An 18,027-nucleotide genomic window follows, 5' to 3' on the forward strand; every position below is an offset into this window, starting at 1 on the left:
CATTACAGGTATGCCCTACCACACTTGGCTTCAGAGATACTTATTCTTTGGTAAAAACGTGGCTTTTCCAGTATCATATACTTAGGTCCTCTGAGTTATCTGAGAATTTGCAGAAATCTATTCAACACATTTTCTTAATTTTATCGTAAAATCTCTGGATGCTGGAGCTGAGAGAAACTGAAGTTGATCCAAATAGCAACTAGGTTTTATCTTGGGAGCTAGACCAATAGCTGGTAGCTGTAGCTGTTGAGCATTGGTGGTAGCCATGTCCCTATCTCACTGGGAAAGTGTGCCCTCATTGGTTAACCTGGCACAGGTGTGGGCAACCCATAGGTGGCATGTGTGTAGCAATTGGTTTGAGTAAATTTGCTGAACACATTCAGCTTTTAATGCCCAATGGAGTTCTGAAAATTCTGTCTTTTGCAGCATAAATTTGGCCAGTTTCTCAGTCGTAAATAGGCTTCTGTCTGTATCAGTTAGAAGCTGAGTCTGAGGGGCCTACATCAGTGTGTGTACTTTTCTCTCGTGAACTGAAAAGTCCAGAGGTAAAGAGTGAAAAGATCCAGGGCTTGTCATCTCAGAGATGACATTAAGGACCCAGTCTCCTCTATCCTTGTACTCAGCATCTTTAGCGTGCTTCTAGTGAAAAGCTGACTCTGAAGGCCTCAGTCAAAGAAGGGCAAAACGTTACATGCTTGCTAAGTCATATTCCTTGAAAGAGCTGTCCTGCAACTCCCTGCCCTGTGAGTTCTGCTTATATCCCTCCCAGTGGTTGAACACATTACGTACCTAAAGGAAAGGTGGGTTTTTACTAAGCACGTTGGTACCCAGCAACATTGGACTTCTGATAGCAAGAAAAGGAGAATGGATATTCAGTCAACTAATAAGTGTTTGCTATAGTCCTCCCCTTCAGTTACCCAGTGTCTCTCTTTCTAAAATGAGAACATACCCACCTCCTTCTGGAAAGTCTCATCTAGTTAGTACATTTGGCTGAAAGGCCAAGTGGTCTGAGTAATTTCAGATCTTTCATCAGGTTTAGATAGGGCATGTTGTGAGTAAATGTTGTGACTAAATGCCCCACTTCTGGGTAGAGAAAGAAGAGAATAATTCTAAGTAGAAATTCTCACTTGGAAAAGCAGTGATCAAATCTTCCTGGACAAGAATAGGTGAGCCTCTGACCTGGCGATAAAATTTTCTTGGGTGACTTATCTGACAGCCCCTGGTTCATTTCTTGTGCCCATTGTCTACAGGAGATCTTTTTTGTTGTTTTTGTGTACCATGGCCATAGCTGAGTTCTACATCAGGGAGCATGCCGGAGAAGGTCCTTTTTCAAGGGTGTAGCAAGCCGAGAATGGGTGGTGCATTTGTGTAGTTCCAACACTAGAGAGGCTCAGGTGGGAAAATTACTTGAGTCCAGGATTTGGAGGCCAGCCTGGGATGTAAAGTGAAACACACACACATACACAGTGTAACAATCTGAATACCCATCATTAGGGAGTGTGGTAAATAACTATACTGTGTCCGCATAATGATTTAATGAATCAAGATGATCCAGATGTGTGAATAAGGATGAACATCAAGACAGAAGTAAAAATAACTAGCTGGGTAAGGTGACACATGCCTGAAATGCCAATGCTGTGCAGGCTGAGACAGGAGGATTCCTGCAAGTTCAAGGCCAACCTGGACTACATAGCTAGACTCTGGCACCAAAAAGAAAAACAGAAGGAAGAATCCTATTTTTGATAGACTCGTGTGGAAGGAGAGAGATGTACATAGTATGATGGTTGATCTTGATTATCAACATGATTGGCTTGAGAGACACCTGGGATTAGTAAAGAATATTTAGGTGATGGGGTTGTGACCTTAGGGACTGTATCTGGACCCTGGTCCCTTCCTCTCTGTGCTCTGCATTCTGGCTGTCATGAGACCCACAGCTTTCCTCTGTCACATTGACGTTCTGTTTGGAGCCAGCCAGCTGTGGACTGAAACCTCTAAAATTCAGCCAAAATAAGCCCATCCTGTGGTGTATGTCAGGTGTTTTGTCCCAGCAACCTAAAGCTGAACAATATAGAAAGTATTTGGAAGTATACGTAAGAAATGGGTAACAGCAGTTCTTCTGGGGTGTGGTCACAAAATCAGAAGTAGGAGGAACATTTAGTTTTCATTTGATACCCATTTATTCTGGGTGAATTTTTATCATGTGCACATATTTCTGTCTTAATTTATATGCTTCCTGATAAAATGTTTTTGACTAAGGAAAAAGAAAAATGACAAATGATTTATGAGTCTTTGTGATTCCTAAAAAATGTTTACCTCTTAACTGCCTTCAGAGACCCCCAGAAGGTGGAACTGGGCCTTTGGTATTTTCATTTTCTGGATGGGTGGGCAGTTAAGCCCTTGGCTATCCAAGCACATACTGTAAGGCTTTGACTTCTACTTTTTCTTTATCCTATTTAGCAGCCAGGTAAGATGTATATTCCCTTTTTCTCTACAGTAGAAATTTTACTCAGCCGACAAAAGGAAACCAAGCTTCTAAAGAAGGTGACTGATGTGGCTGTGCGAATGTCAGAGGAGCAACTGGTTGAGCTCAGAGCTGATGTCAAGTAGGACTTCCTTCTCTCTGCCTTTTCTTTTCATCCTCCCGGACTGAAGTAGCAAATGTCCATAATTCACGGCCATAGGTAATATATCGAACTCATGATCTTTCCCTTCCAAACCTGCCTTCTCCCAGGTGCCCTTCCTTTGTAGAAGTGGTACTGTCATCTGCCCAGTTGTCCAAGCTGAAAACCTTAGGAAACTTCTCCATTTCCCACATTAATTCTCTCAACAGACCCTATCCATTTGACCTCCTGCTACATCTCAGTTCTGACCTTTTCTCTTCCTCTCTACCACCACCTTTGCGATCAAGCTTCCGCCATCTGTTGCTGGGATTTCTGTGTAAGTTTTTACCTGATTCTCTCCATGCACTTTACCACTGCTCCACCATACCCACCTCTCTGTTCCTCACACCATAGTAACCTGCTTCAAACTCCCAGTCTTTTTAGGATAAATACTATAATTCTTTTTTTTTAACCTGTTGAGATAGGGCATTGAACTGACTATTAGCCCAGGCTAGTCTTGAATTTGCGGTGATCCTCCTGCCTCAGCCTCCAAATTGTTGGAGTTAGAAGCACTAAATTCTTAACATAGACTGCAGAGCTCCTCCTGGCCTGGCTCTGCCTCCATCCTTGCTTCATACCAGGTTCCCTTTACCCTCTGGGCTCCAGCTGCACCAGTGGTGCCTTACCACAGGCACTTCCTACTCCCCCTGCTGGAGTGCACAGTAGCCGCCTTTATCTGTCCCAGACGTTCCTCTCTCCCTCTGAGCACTCTTGACCTACTCACTTTGCTTGGCTTCCCTGTGCTGGGCTTTCACAGCATTCAGAACCTTACGTGTGTCTGATTAACCCGTGTTCTCTGCTAGACTAAATTTCACAGCAGCAGGAGCTACTGTGTCCCCAGTTCCTAGCAGAGTGCTCGGCACATAGCAGGCATTGACAACATGACAGTTGTCGGTCAATTCTGATTTTTTTTTTTGGATGCTGAGGAATTAACCCAAGGCCTCACATAGGCTAGGCAAGTGTGATACTACTGAGCTACATCCCCAGCCCTCAAATTTGATTTTATAGGAAAATTTAACAATTTGAGATGTTGATTATGTTATAATCTATAAAGACTACTGGGACTTAACATTCATACCATTTATTTATTTAAATTTATGTATTGCAGTACTGGAGATTGAACCCAGGGTTTTCACACTGTGTACATCTCCATCCCTTGTATAAATGTTTTTGTTTAAAGACACGGCCTCATTAAAGTCATTCAGTTGTCCAGGCTCCACTGATACTTGTGATCCTCCTACCTCAGCCACTCAGAGTGTGCAGGGATTACGGGAGTGTACACCATACTCAGTTTACTTTTATACCTTTTAAATTCTTATATAAGCCAGGCATGGTGGTACACGCCTGGAATCCCAGCACTCGGGAGGGTGAGGAAGGAGGATCACTGAGTTCAAGGTCAGCCTGGGCTCCAAAGTGAGTTCCAGTCCAGCCTGAACTGCATAGTGAGACCCTATCTCTAAAAGACAAAGAAAAAAAAAATTCTTATATAAAGATCCATGTCTCTGAGACTAAGCACATGAACCCAAGGGCTGTTGGGGCAGTCATGGATAGTTATAGACACTGAAGGTGTAGGTATTATTCATGAGTAGTGAGCTGTCTTAACAAGGGGAGTTGCCCTTTTGCATTCCGGAGTCCGTAGCCTCTGCTCTTTCTGAACACATATGCTTTGGTGCCAGATTTGATAGGAACATTGCTGCAAAGACTTAAAACATAGATGAAAATAAAGACAGAGTGAAAAATCATCCGAGACCTTTCAGGGGTCCTTGTCTCTCTGAGCCAGTGTTCAACACAAACCAGTAGAGTGTTGCTGTCCTCTCACTCCTTCCCCTTAGTATCTATTGAGGTGAAATACCCAAACAACACCACACACACTCGCACACTTTTTTTGTATGTGTGATAGCTTCAGCCTGGCCTTGAATTCACTATGTAGCCCACACTAGCCTCAAACTCACAGCAGCCCTTCTACACAGCCTCCTGAATGCTTGGGATTACAGGCATGTGGCACCACACCCAGCTCTAAGCAACACTAACTTTAAATTACCATTTCCTGTTTAATTAAAACTATATTACGAAATTTTATAGACTGTCTTCCTCCTATTGATGCCAGTCAGTCTCATTCAACTATCTGGGAGAAACCGGAAACCCCTTTGGAATTAGATGAGAATTCTGGCTCTCATAGGCTTCATCTGTTCCCCTTCCCACGTGGCTGAAAAGCTGCTAGAAATATTTCTGCAGGCTGACTAAGGCTCTGTTTTTCTGCATGTTTCCAGTGTACTGAAGCTAATGCTGTGCAATTTAAATGTCTTATTTCCAGATCATTTTATTTCCGTCACTCCTATTATGTCTTTGGCTCAGCAAACCCTAGAATTTGTTTCAGAATTAATCTCACACTGATATTAATGTCTGAAGGATCTGTTATAAGAGGTTCTTGTGCTTTCCTCTCCACAGCACACTCAGAAGCTTTAGGACGTCAAGGCCCAGAGATAATTTTTCTCTCTCCTTTCCCTGTCAGTGCTTCTGGATGCATCCCAAGGATTCTGATGCAGTCAGTGTGGGAATACACCACCCCCAGTTAAGAGGACTACTCTGAGGAGTTTGGTTCTTCCAAATTATATCTTGGCGCCTAACTTTTCTTTTTTATCTGTTTCATTTTTTTAAAAAAATGATTCTAAGCTACCTTAGGCATTGCTTATTGACATAGATCTCCAGAAGCACTTCATTCCTGATACGTTTCTAGTTCCACAATTTCTATACTATAGTTTTTGATCCAAGGATTTGATTACTTCTCAACTTAGTCTGCTTAAAAGGATTAAATCACTTGCAGCATAAACTCTTCCTGTTTGCAAAGTTGACTTTTCACATGAATGATTTTCCATCTCAAGAAATTGTTCCTATTTCAAAGACTATGAAATTCTACTTTATAAAGAGATGAAGTGGATTTCCTAAAGACATTCCTATTGAAGAACACCAAACTAGCTATATAAATGGGATCGTTGTTATAGCTTATAATCATCTCTGCTACCTCTGCTTCTGTGGAAAATGCAACAATATGGAGAATAGCCAATAGTGGGAGGCTGGTTTGCTACTATAAATTTTCTCTTCTCTTTCCTTTCTTACTGTTTCTAGTTACACCCACTGGGCTTTGACCATCATGTAGCGTTCCATAATATGTCCAAACTTATCTTTGGGCCCTTGAGAAAATGAGTGAATTTGTTTGATCACCCAGCTTTGGTAATGTGACAGTCACTTAGTAAACTTTGAAGTAGTTGAAAGAAGAAAATGGAAAGTAATGCTGTTTTTAGGCCTGGCGTGATGGTGCATGCTCCCAGCACTTGGGAGGCTGAGGCAGGAAGACTTCCATGAGTTCAAGGCCAACCTGTGCTACATAGTGAGTTGAAGTCTGAACTACATAACATAAGTCAGCCTGAACTACATAACAGCAAGACCCTGTCCATAAAACAAACAGTGGGCCAGGGATATAGCTCAGCAGCACAGCGCCTGCCTGGCAAGCATGAAGTCCTGCGTTCGATTCCCAATACCCCCCAAAACAAACAACTGAACAAAAAGCACTATTTCACCTGTATATAGTAAGTTGTAATTTCCCTGTACAGTGTTTATCTAACCTGCAGACATTTGCCCTTTCTCCAGCACTTTGTTAGCGAACATAAATATGGCGAGGATCTGGGATGAGGAACTGATTCTCTTGTGATGTGCAGACTCTGAAAAAGAGCATTGGTTCATTTGGAGAAGGTGAGATGGTGAGAGATTCCAGGCCATGCGGCTGTCCACTGTTAATGAGCGACTGGCGTGCTGACTAGCCTCTCCTCAGAGCTCCTCAGTGCCTTTTGTCTGCTTGTTTTTATGAAAAGTAACTGAACATACTTTGAACTCGGAGGATATTTACCAGCTCCCTGTGTTATAAAATGCTCTTTTTCTACTATTTTCTGTGGAGTTGAGAGGTATACACCATAAAGAACATGACTCTGGAATCACATCAAATTTGAATCCTTCCCTGGACACTGATAGCTTGGAACCTCGCTTTACTCTTCTTTAAATGGAGATAACAAGAGAAACTCCTGTCTGGCACATAATAGTCCTTTTATGTGCATCCATGTGCATTTGTGTGTCTGTGTCTTTGCCCATGTGGGTGTCTATGTGTGTGTGGTACTGAGCATTGAACCCCAGGCCTTCACTGTAAGCTGTATCCTCAGCCCTTTTTTTATTTGAAGAGTATTGCTGAGTTGCCCAAGCTGGGCTTGAACTTGGAATCTTCCAGCTTCAGCTTACTAGAGTGCTGGGATTATAGGCATGCACCACTGTACCTGGCTAGTGGGCCCTTAAATAATAGTTTTAAAGACAGGGGAGGGTGCAGTGCCTCAGAGTGAGGCAGAGTGAGAATTTGTGGTTGGTCCACCAGGCTCTGAACTCAGCTGCACTGTTTTGTCTTATATAAAAGTAAAATGTCAGAGCAGGGGCTTTGTAGTTCAGAGCACAGGCCTACATGTGTGAGGCCCTGGGTTAGGTAACCACACTGCAAAAAATAAAATAACATTTAAGTGAAATGTTAGCCTTAGGACACTGATGGTTAACTCATCACTAGTCCAGGCTTGAAGTCAAGAAAAAGGTCTGAGGAGTAGTTTTAAACCACTGAACTCTGACAACATTTGAGTTGAAAATATTAGTATTTTTCAGTTAGATTGTGTCTTTGTTACTTTTCTTGTTGAGACAAAATACCTGACCCCCAAAGTAAAGGGGAGAAGGGTTTATGTAGTTCACAGTTTGTAGAGGTTTCTGTCCACATCGGCTGGCTTCAGAGCAGGGTGGCATGGAGATGTGCCGCACATGGCAGCAAAAGACAGCAAAATCAAGAGCGAAAAGAGGAGACGGGAGCCGTGCATGGTGGCACACACCTATAATCCCAGAACCTTGGAGGCTGAGGCAGGAGGATTGCCATGATTTTGAGGCCAACTTGGGCTACATCTTGAGTTCAAGGTCAGTCTAAACTGCACAGCGAGACCCTGTCTCAAAAACAAAAACAAAAAAAGAGGAGTCAGGCCTCTTTCTGTCCCTTTTATCTTATGCAGACTGCTGGGATTAGGGTGGTGCCAGTCCAATTAGTGGACAATCACCCATCCTTAATCTCAGGACCCCCCTTTTTTTTTTTTTTTTTTGTCTTTTTTCTTTTTGAGACAAGGCCTTGCTATGCAGACCAGGCTTGTCTTGAGCTCACTTTGTAGCCCAGGCTGGTTTTGAACTCACAACAATCCTCCTGCCTCAGCCTCCTGAGTGCTGGGATTACAGAGGTGCACTACCATGCCTGGTATTCCCAGTACCCTTAATCCCAGCATTGCATGCTGAGAATCAGTCACAAATTCTAGATTCAGCTGCCTCGGAAAAAGCCCCATCTAAAAGTGCATGAGGCTTTGGGGAGACATCTAGACAAAAACCATACCAGATTGGTATTTTGGATTTGGGGTTATTTTTGCAGAAAGAAATTTGGCAAGATACACATTTGTTGTAAAGACTAGTTCTACTCATATTAAACTGATCTTGATTATTTTTACCTTGCATTATTCAAATTTTTAAAAAAGGATTTAGCAAAGACTTGATTTGTTTACCTTTTTATTTCTTTGCAAAGTCTGTACTTTAGCATGTTCCTTGCATAGGAAACTGAACATATGGCCTGTACTATTGTTCCCGGACTTATTCAGCTGCTGGAGCTATAGCCAGGAGTTTAGGTACTGTAGTAGGAAATGCCAAGAAGTCATTAGTCAGTGGTGGTGGAAGGGGAGATGAGTAACTTGATTTTAAATTGTTCTCCTGTCTCTAAGAATTCCTTTATAAAGAAGTGGGAGTTTGGAGAGAGCAGAGGAAAAGGAGGGAGGAAGATTTCCCTTCCCCATTTTAGAGGTTTTTCTGTATAACTATTCAGGTAGACCGTTCTTTATCTTAAATTGCTCATTGGAACATAGAGAAATAGGAAGAGCTTTATCCACTGTTCTTCCATCGTGTGACCACATATTCCTTATATTTCTGTCTCAGTGCCCCACCCAGAACACAGCTATTCGACTAGACCCTGATGTAACTCAGTTATGTCTGCGTCCTGGGGTGGCCCTAGTGATGCCTCTACTGTTTCCTCTTCCACCTGTGCTCTGCTCCCAGCCTGACAGGTGCGAACAAGAGAAATTCTGCATCAGAAGATCCTGCAGCCACAGCAAACTCCAGCAGCCAGCCCTGCCAGCCTCATCGGGAGGTAATCCAGCTTCCACACTGCGTGTGTGAGAGAGAAAAGGCACCTGATTGTCAAAGCTTAAGTACTAATATATAATATATACAATAATATATACATATATTAGCACATACACATTTGCAGCTAGTTTTGAATAGCGTGCTGTTACATATTTTAATTGACTCACATTCCATGATACTCCTTTAATAGCATATGATATCTGGAAAATTAATGAACAGGAAAAAGTTTTTACATATTAGAATTCTAGCAGCCTCTGCTTCCTAAAACTCTGACTTGGTTTTATATCTGGTCTTTTGCTGCTATAGAATCGTTAGTGTTCATATCGTAACAGTGATGTGCCTAAGATGACCAAAGCACCCATATAACCCAGGGATCTGACACCCAGTCAGCTGACAGGAAGTAGCTCAATATTACCTTTCTCTCTCTCTCTTTTTTTTTTGTCTTTTTGAGACAGGGTGTCACTATGCAGTTCAGGCCAGCCTTGAGCTCACTTTGTAGCCCAGGCTGGTCTCAAACTCACAGTGATCCTCCTGCCTCAGCCTCCTGAGTGCTGGAGTTACAGGCATGCATCACCCAGCTATTTATTCATTTTTTATTTACTTACTTTTTCGTTGTTTGAGACAGGGTCTTGCTATGTACCTCAGGCTGGCCTGGAACTCACTATATAACTCAGGCCGGCCTCAACCTCATGGCAGTCCTCCTGCCTCACCCTCCTGAATACTGATATTACAGGTATGCACCACCATGCCTGACTTACCTTCCTCTCTTTATTCTCATTCCATACCTACTTTGCATCCCTCCAGCCCCTAAGTAGTTCCTGAGAAAGCACTGATACGATATTCCAAGGCACCAGACGATTTAGACTGCTTGTAGCCAAGAACTGCTGATTTTCTTATATCGGCACTAACCCTCACTTTTGTAGGTAGCACTGCCTGGTAATTAGTCACACTGGGAGTTGTGCACCCATCTCAAGGTAGACAAACACTGGGCGTGTCCAGTTTACCAGGGTGCATCTGAAAGCGTAACTCCCTAGAAGCTCAATGTGAGTATGTCAGGGGAGAGAAAGTGAACCTTGTAGGGGTAGAGAACAAACCAGAAAATAGAAGAATAACCACCCTATAATTTATTTTCCTTGTTTTGGAGAATAATAGCACTATAATAAAGTCAGTGCTGTCAGTAATTCTTCAGGACTGATTTCGCATTGGAATTGGAGGACAAAGAAGAAATCCCAGGAGCCACATGCCTTTTGGATTGCAATGTGCAACGTACTGAATGTCGCAGAAGCACGGCTTAATCTACAGTTCATGCTGTCTACCAAAGCAGACCATAATGCTGCTTATTTTATTATTTCAAGTGTTCCATTATCTTTACAAATGCCTTATGATCTACAAAGTTCAGACATACAAGTTATATGTCCGGTTAAGAGCTTGTAACAATCCAAAGAATTCTTTGTCTTCCATGTTAGCTTTCTTCCTGAGCCTATCTAAACAGAAGTAAACTTTTCAGTGGAGAAGAACCTCTGAGTAAAGGCAGGGAAAGATTAGTGGAAAATGCACGACGTGTGACATAGTGGCTAGGTCAAATTGGCTGACAAAATTCTGAGTTCCAGACATAAGTGTTGCCATACTAGGATTATGCTTTCAGAATACTCCATGAACTAACCTGAGACCAGAACGCCAGAGTACCTTGAACATCGTATTCTTTTATCCACAGGTATTGCTGGGAAACAGAGGAGGACAAGGTTATAGGTCAAAAGGCCAGAAGTCCAGTGACCCTACGAACCAAGGATGACATGACAGCATGGGTCATTACAGAAATCGCTCGTGCTATTCATCTAGTTCCAGGTATCAGAGTGCTCCATCCCAGCTGGAGGCAACACTAGTGAAAAGGGCCAGGCTCACTCTGCAGGGACCCATGGAACTGGAGCCACCATGGAGCCTAGCCCGTCTAAACCCTCATTGAGAAAGGGCCTCCCCCAGCGCAAGCCCAGAACCTCTCAGCCCGGAGCTGTGAACTCCTGAGAGAAGTTCCAGTAGCTTCTCTACCCACCCCCACAATTCAACATGATAACTGCACTTTAGGAAATTTGTAGTTAAGTTTAATAACAAAAAGAAGTTTATGCATACCACTTTTTGTGCCATTCTAAATATTTTTTATTTCTTCTCTCATTATTTCTTCTTTATTTTTGGAGGGGGAGTGTTTTTTCCCTTGACTTTTCCCAATGATATGCTGATTCTGATTGGGATCAGGGATAACAGTGGCCAGGTTTCCCAAGGGTAAGCAACACTGCACCAGGTCTTCTGTCTGCCCAAAGAGGCCTTACCCAACAAACGCCTCCCCCTCCGCTATTGAGGCTGTCTCAGGAGGAGTGGGTCAGAGATAGACCTGTCACTTTTTCAGTATAAGCAGAAGCCATGGATGCCTGCCAGGTCTCCTCTAAACAAGTTTGACCAGGAAAAGACTGTATATTACACTGGATTAGCCAGAAAAGAGAAATGTTAATTGGTGCAAAAGAGAACACAAGGAAACTAGACAGTCTGCCTCTGTCCCAGAACGTGCCTGAGACTTGACACTTGAAGCAGGGTTTCAGCTCCCTGCTTGGCATCGTAGCTTACCCTGTGGTTCTTCAAAATGCCCAGAGCCTTGTTTCCTGTTACTGTAGGCCAACCTCAGGCTGCGAGCCCCTCTAAGGAAGTCTAGGAAAGTTTACATGCAATGAAAGTTTTTTAAAAGTTGTAAAGACATACTTCTTTGTTTCAGTGTTTGGAGATTTTTGTTGTTGTTCACCCCCATTCCTGAATCCTGTTCTTATCTTGAACCAAATTTATTGCAATATAATTAGTGTTAATCTGTTACCCATCAGAAATTGCTGCAGTCTTTATAGATGAATAAATAAAAATAACTGTGTAAATGTTCCCACGTTTGCTTCACAACAGCAAGTGACTTCATTTTATTATCTGTTTTTCTTTGGGCCTCATGGGGTGGAAGTCGCTCAGACAGCTTGTTCTGTGCCGAAACGGTGTCTGACTCCCGAGTCATTTGTCCACTGCTGTTTAGCTTCAGGACCAAATGAAAACGTGAAAGCTAGCATGAGCAAATGCAGCTGTTTGTTGTGGGAAAGGATCTGTAGGGTAGAGAATGGTGACTTTGCAAAGGAAAACTTAGCAGTTTAGAAAAACCACAGCTGCTATCCATTCCCCCAAGCAACCAAAGGTTATATTGGCCGGCCTCCCCATCCCTGGACAGAAGTAGTGAGTGTAACAATGTAATTGAGCTCCTGCATGTAGCAGGGGGCACTGGTGCCAGACCCATCTTCCCCACTCCGCCCCCAGTTTCTGTGAGTTAATAACACAGAGCTTTCGTTCCTCCGGCATGTGTTCCCCCAGCCCAGACTGTAAGTGGCAGCGGTGCAGAATTTAGCTGCCTCAGGGCTTCCCCGGCAGCTCAGCCAGGGATCTGGTTGACTGAACAGAGACAGACAGAAGTCTGTTTGTCCTGTGTTTTGGTAAACAAACCAGTAGGCGAGGAATATTGGGAAAGCTATTTTCTGAGGAGCCATTTGCCTCATTTTGGGGGATTTGTCCAACCCCGTCAGCCAGCTTTCCTGATGCTTGCTTACTCCAAAGGAAATCCAGAGAGTGAAGCAACCCTGAAGGACTGAGAGGTCTATCCCTATATGCAGGCAAGACTGCATTTAACCACCCAGCCAAATAAGAAGTCACGTATTTGTCAAAACTGCCTTGGAAGTTGAAATTAAAATCCCCTTAGAGAAAAATATTTCAAGTTTTTTATGACCATAAACCTGAAAATTATGTGGGTTTTTTTTTCACTATTTTGTTTTTAATTACAAAATCAGTGTTTAAAATACCAAATAATACAAAAATGTAAAAGGAAATTTTCCATCTTCCTATTCCACTCCTGAGGGATGACTCAGTAATTTAGCATATATCCTTCTAGACCTTTTTTCAAATCATAAATGTCATCCACACAAATATATAGGTTTTTAAACTTCTTTTTTCCTTCCTTTCACAGTCCTGAAGACCAAATTTCTTGGTGTTTTATTTTATTTTGTCTTGCTTAAGACAGAGACTCACTGTGTAGTCCAGGATAACCTTGAATTCACTATGAAACACTATCTGACCTCAAACTCGTGATCCTCTTCCATGCTAGAATTATAGGTGTATGTCACTCATGTCCTGCTCAAGGCTTATTTTTTCGCATAGTGTGTCCAAATCAATTCATTTAGGCTCTCATGCCAATTTCACTTTTTTTCTTTCTTTCTTTGTACTGGGAATCAAACTCAGGACCCTGTGCTTGCCAGGCAGGCACTTATGCCACTGAGCTATATCCCTGGCCCTGACTTTTTTTTTTCTTACAGTCTAGGAGATTGAATGTCAGGCAAGCACTTTGCCACTGAGCTATCTCTGCAACTGTTTGGGGAATTTTTTTTTTTTTTTTTTTTTTAGACAGGGTCTTGCTAAATTGCTTAGGCTAAGCTTGAATGTGTAACCCTCCTGCCTCAGCCTTATGAGTACTATACCTGGGACAGGTATGGACCACTATGCCTGCCTTCACACTTGACTTTTCTTCAATGAACAGAAGAAAGGTTTATTTTAAGTTTGTTTTCTGAAGCCCACAGTACGTCCGGGCTTCCCAAGAGAAGGAAAGTTTCATATCCTGGGAAGCTAGCACTGACTGTGAAAGAGGACCTACCTAACCATCATTTTTCTTTAACTTTTCTGTTTCACTTTATAGATGTCTTGCCTAGAAATAGGAGTGGAACTTAAAAGGTGTTTAGCTCTGTCAGTTATATGCAACCTGATAGGTAAAATTTAAATTAGCATAGTGGGGTGGGGTTGTAGTGAAGAGTAGAGTGCTTACCTAGCATGTACAAGGCCCAATCCCGAGCCTTAGGTGGGTAACGCCTGGCTTTATTATGAACAGATATTTTCTGGGTCTCTAATTTATAGCCATTTTAAAACTGTAATGCAGGATAATTTTTTAAAAATACAGACTGGGGGTATGGCTCAGTGGTAGGCTTTGGGTTCAATATCCAATATCAAAAAAAGAACACATGGAAGAAAGTAAAAAGTCCTCCCCAACCTTTTCCTGTTCCCTAGAAGAAATCAGTGGCAAGTCCCCTCGTTTGGGAAATTTTTAAAACCCAAACATGAAAATATGGGTTGTTTTCTCCTTATATAAATGGAGATTATCTTATGCATACAACTTGCTATTTAAAATTGTCCTGTTTTCTATCTTTTTGTTTTTTAAAAAAGTATTATGTGCAAGTAGTTGAGTAAAAATAAAAGGAAATCTAAACTGTATAAAAGGATATGGTAAAAGGAAAACCCCTGTACCACTCTGAAATGTTTGTCCCCTCCCATGGGGCAGCCACTGTTAAGTTTCTTGTAAGTCCCTTTGGAGGTACAAGTATATATAAGAATGTGTACCACTCAGACCTCCTTCCATGTTGATACCTATTTTCTTAGTGACTGCATAGTATTCCACTGTATTAATTTGTCCTAATGAGTTTAACAGCCCTAATGATGATTTTCAGTTTTTTGCTGTCATACCACTGCAGTGAACAGTACACATGTCATTCCTCACTTGTGGATAAATTCCTGGGAGTGGAATGGCTGGACTGTATGGTTACTGATATAAGTACTCCCTATTGTTGACGAAGTTGCACAGATTTATATCCTTACCACCAGTGTGTGTTGGGGGCATGTGCTTATACAGTCATTGAGCTGAAAGCTAAGGAGAGAGATAACTAAAGCAGTTCTAGACTTCAGGGAGCTGATAAACTGGGGTAGGAGCAGCAGACATAACTCAGTAGTAGAGGGCATCATGGAGCCCTGGGTTCACTCCCCAGCACTCCCAAATATATGGGCCACTGAGACAAACAGATGAGTAATACAGTGGAATGTTGTTGTATGAACTGTCTTGAGTGTGCTGGAGGAAGTAATGCCAAAGGGCTGAGCCCTGGGCCTAAGCTGATGCTATACCAGAGGGTTCTCCCAGGCCAGGGTACAGTCTGGTGAGTATGGAGTGTGTACAGGGGGAAGAGAATAAATTGTTTGAGGTTAGGAGTAACCTAGTGTGGTAGACTGACAACTGGTGGTCAACTTGTAACACCCAGCTGAACTGAACCAGCATGGTGCTGGGTGTGGGGGGCCCACCTGAGGATTGTTGCCAGCAGCATTAGAGGCAGAACTGGAGAGGAAGACGTTTAGAAGCTGTAGGGAGCTGTTGATTTTCCTGGAGGAGCTTGTCCTGCTGGCTTTCCTGATGAACTCAGCTATTCTTATCATCTAAGGAGCTCAGGACCTTACTGTTGCTGAGAACGGCTGTGGTTCACTTAGGGGGAGCTCTGGTCCTCACTTTGAGCATCACTTCCTGGCTCTGGAAGGAAAGGTTTTCCAGTGCACTGTTCAACCTCCTGGAGAAGCTTGTTGTGCTGGCTTTCCTGATAGGAATTCAGCTGTTCTCATCGCTGAAGGAGCTCAGGACCTCACTGTCACTGAGGATGGCCGTGTAACTTTTGAGGGAGCTCTGGTTCCTACTTCAAGCATTGCTTCCTGGCTCCGGTGCAGATCCCTCAGCCTGCTAGCACAGATCCTTTGTCCCACTGGCACAGACTTTCTAGCTTCCATCACTGACCTTTGGGCCTTCCCAGTGCAAAACCTTGAAACAGGCCTGCTTGAGACATTGTTGTGGCCTCTTGGCCTCCAGTTGGACTTGTTGGGGGCATTGTAATGGGCTCTAGGTCTCCAGCTGGACTCATGCAGGACATTGGTATGGGATCCAGGCCCTGAGCTGAATTCTTTTGGTCTTCGTGTGGGGACAGATTTCCTGCATTCTTTTTGTATATGACTCTTTGGGTGACTATTATAAAATAATCTTATAATTATGTGTCCTGTATTGTTTCCCCTTATAAACTCCAAACTAAAATAAATAAATAAATAAATAAATAAACAAACCCCAAACTACAACACCTAGTAAATCTGGCATACATGATCATCAGTCTGAGAACTAACTTATATACTCTTGGAGAAGCTCAGGAGAGCAATGACTTAGTATACCAGGAAATCCTAATATCAGACTTAACACAATGACTCAACCTCTTGTCTGATTTATAGGGTTCATTCTACCTGGTGAGGATTGTATCTGTATGGCAGCATATTTCTTGTGCAAAACAGTACCCATTTGTCACTAGCTGATATAAGGAAGTGTGTGTGAGTGTGTGTGTGTGTGTTGCTGATGAATCCAGGGCTTTCACACTGAACATATTCCAGGCCTTTTTTTTTTTTTTTAATTTTTATTTTTCACTTTTTTATTTAATTGTTTTTGAGGCTGTCTCACTGAGTTGCTAAGTTGTCCAGGTTGGGCTCAAACTTAAAATCCTCCTGCCTTAGTCTCCCAGAGAGTTGAGATTATAGGCCTCTGCCACCATGAAGAATGATTTTACCACTATTTTAAACCAGTGAATTCAGGATACCGGCCCCTAATGCTGGTAGCCAGAACAATTTGCTATACAATTAATCAAGAATTCTTGGGGGCACTTGGATACATTCTTTACTTCAAACACTGAGGTACCTGTGTAGTATTCCATTGTTTAAATTTGTTATAATTAAGCCAGTCCCTAATGATAGTTTTCAGTTTTTTGCTATTACGAATATTTGTCATTCCTCACTTGTGAGTGTGTATCTGTAGGGTGAATTCCTGGGCGTTGAAGTCCTCTGAGCTCTGAGGCTAGGCCAAATGGTTCTAGTTTTTTCTTCAGTCATAAAAGCCTTGCCTAGTGCCCAGGGCTTATAGTAGAGTAGAAAGGCCCAGGACTTGGATTCTAATTGTCTGTGACCAGCTGACCTTGGGCAAGTGACATCACATCTTTGAACCTATTCTGAGCAGCGGAGACAAGAGCACCTACTTTAGGAATATCCGGCCAGGGGCAGAACAATACCTAGAGTATCTAAGCCTGTGACAATCGGAATATCATTTACCTACTCTTTCCTTCTCTGTCGTTCCTGTTCTGTTAAAAGGCATGTGAAAGAAGGCTTCCTATGTCTCCATCCATATTTTTTGGTACCAGGAATCAAACTCAGGACCTTGTGCTTGCCAAGCAAGTGCTGTGCCGCTTAGCTATATCCCCCACCCTAGGTCTCCATCTTTAACAGACCTTATTCATCAGAGAGGAAATCACCTACCCGCTTCCGTCTGTAGCTTTTCTGCTGAAGCGCATGTCCCTCCAGCATAGCGGCCCCATGCCCCTCTTGTCTCTGCCCTACCTGTCAGGGAGCTTCACCCAGTTTTAGAGCTGTGTGGGTGGGACAGGCTGGGTGCTGATGCAGCTGACCTCAGTAAGCAACAGTCTGCAGGAGTGACGCTAGCACCACAGCTCCCCGGGGGAAAAGCCAAGGACCATTTCCATACAGGTGATGTGGGATCTGTACCTACCTTGGTCAGGAGGAAAGCCTATCTGAAGGTGTTTCTGGGTGAGGAAACTCACGTACCATCACCCAGCACGACTGTTCTGCCCACCTGCCCCTTCAGTGCCGTCAAAACAGCAGGAACAAAAACCACCCACTCCTGATTCCTCCAGAGAAAGGCAGGTCTCCTTTTATGGCTCTCCAGATTAACCCAGTTAAGCTTTCTCTACAACTTGATTTTAGCCAAACCTGTTTTATGTGCTGCCAGAACACACAGATTGAAAGAGTGAGATTTCCTAGGAGGTCAGGAGCCCGTCCCTTGCCAGGCCCTGCTTTCACTGAGGTGTGGCGGTCAGTGGCAGTGACTCCCTGTAGGTGAAGCCCGGGTGGTTGTTCACAGTGGCAGCCCACTGCAGGTCACCATCTGACCACCCATCTAAGCGAGCATGCTGTTTGTTCCCATTTGAGGGGTTTTTGATCACAAGACAGGACAGCACTCCGACAGCACGGGACAGGAGCAAACAGCTATCAACCTGCTCAAATCTGGGCTTGGACCTGGTTTTTCTACTTCCGAGCCATGCAGTATGTCAGTCTGAAGCTGAGCCAGGAGGATCACTTCGAAGTCTGAGGTCAGTCTGGGCTACATAGTAAATTTAAGGCCAGCCTGAACTACATAGCAAGATCCTGT

At 43.2% G+C, this 18,027-nt stretch overlaps 2 long non-coding RNA genes across 2 annotated transcripts in view; one reads left to right on the plus strand and one right to left on the minus strand.

The window, feature by feature from the left end:
* The first annotated feature begins 2,503 nt into the window (after positions 1-2,503).
* LOC102003180 lies at positions 2,504-11,821 on the plus strand. The gene is made up of 4 exons (XR_264896.2): positions 2,504-2,681; positions 6,309-6,410; positions 8,703-8,913; positions 10,624-11,821. It is a non-coding gene; the product is annotated as an uncharacterized LOC102003180 (long non-coding RNA).
* The window catches only part of LOC102030671, a 14,622-nt gene continuing 5,450 nt past the window's right edge, over positions 8,856-18,027 (minus strand). The window contains exons 2-3 of the long non-coding RNA XR_264895.2: positions 10,573-10,629; positions 8,856-8,930 (exon numbers count right to left, since the gene is read on the minus strand). This is a non-coding gene — a long non-coding RNA (uncharacterized LOC102030671). The remainder of the gene's footprint in view (positions 8,931-10,572; positions 10,630-18,027) is intronic.

Source organism: Chinchilla lanigera, unplaced genomic scaffold (genome assembly GCF_000276665.1).
Source record: "Chinchilla lanigera isolate Chin_1 unplaced genomic scaffold, ChiLan1.0 scaffold00146, whole genome shotgun sequence".
In the NCBI taxonomy this organism is placed as follows: domain Eukaryota; kingdom Metazoa; phylum Chordata; class Mammalia; order Rodentia; family Chinchillidae; genus Chinchilla; species Chinchilla lanigera.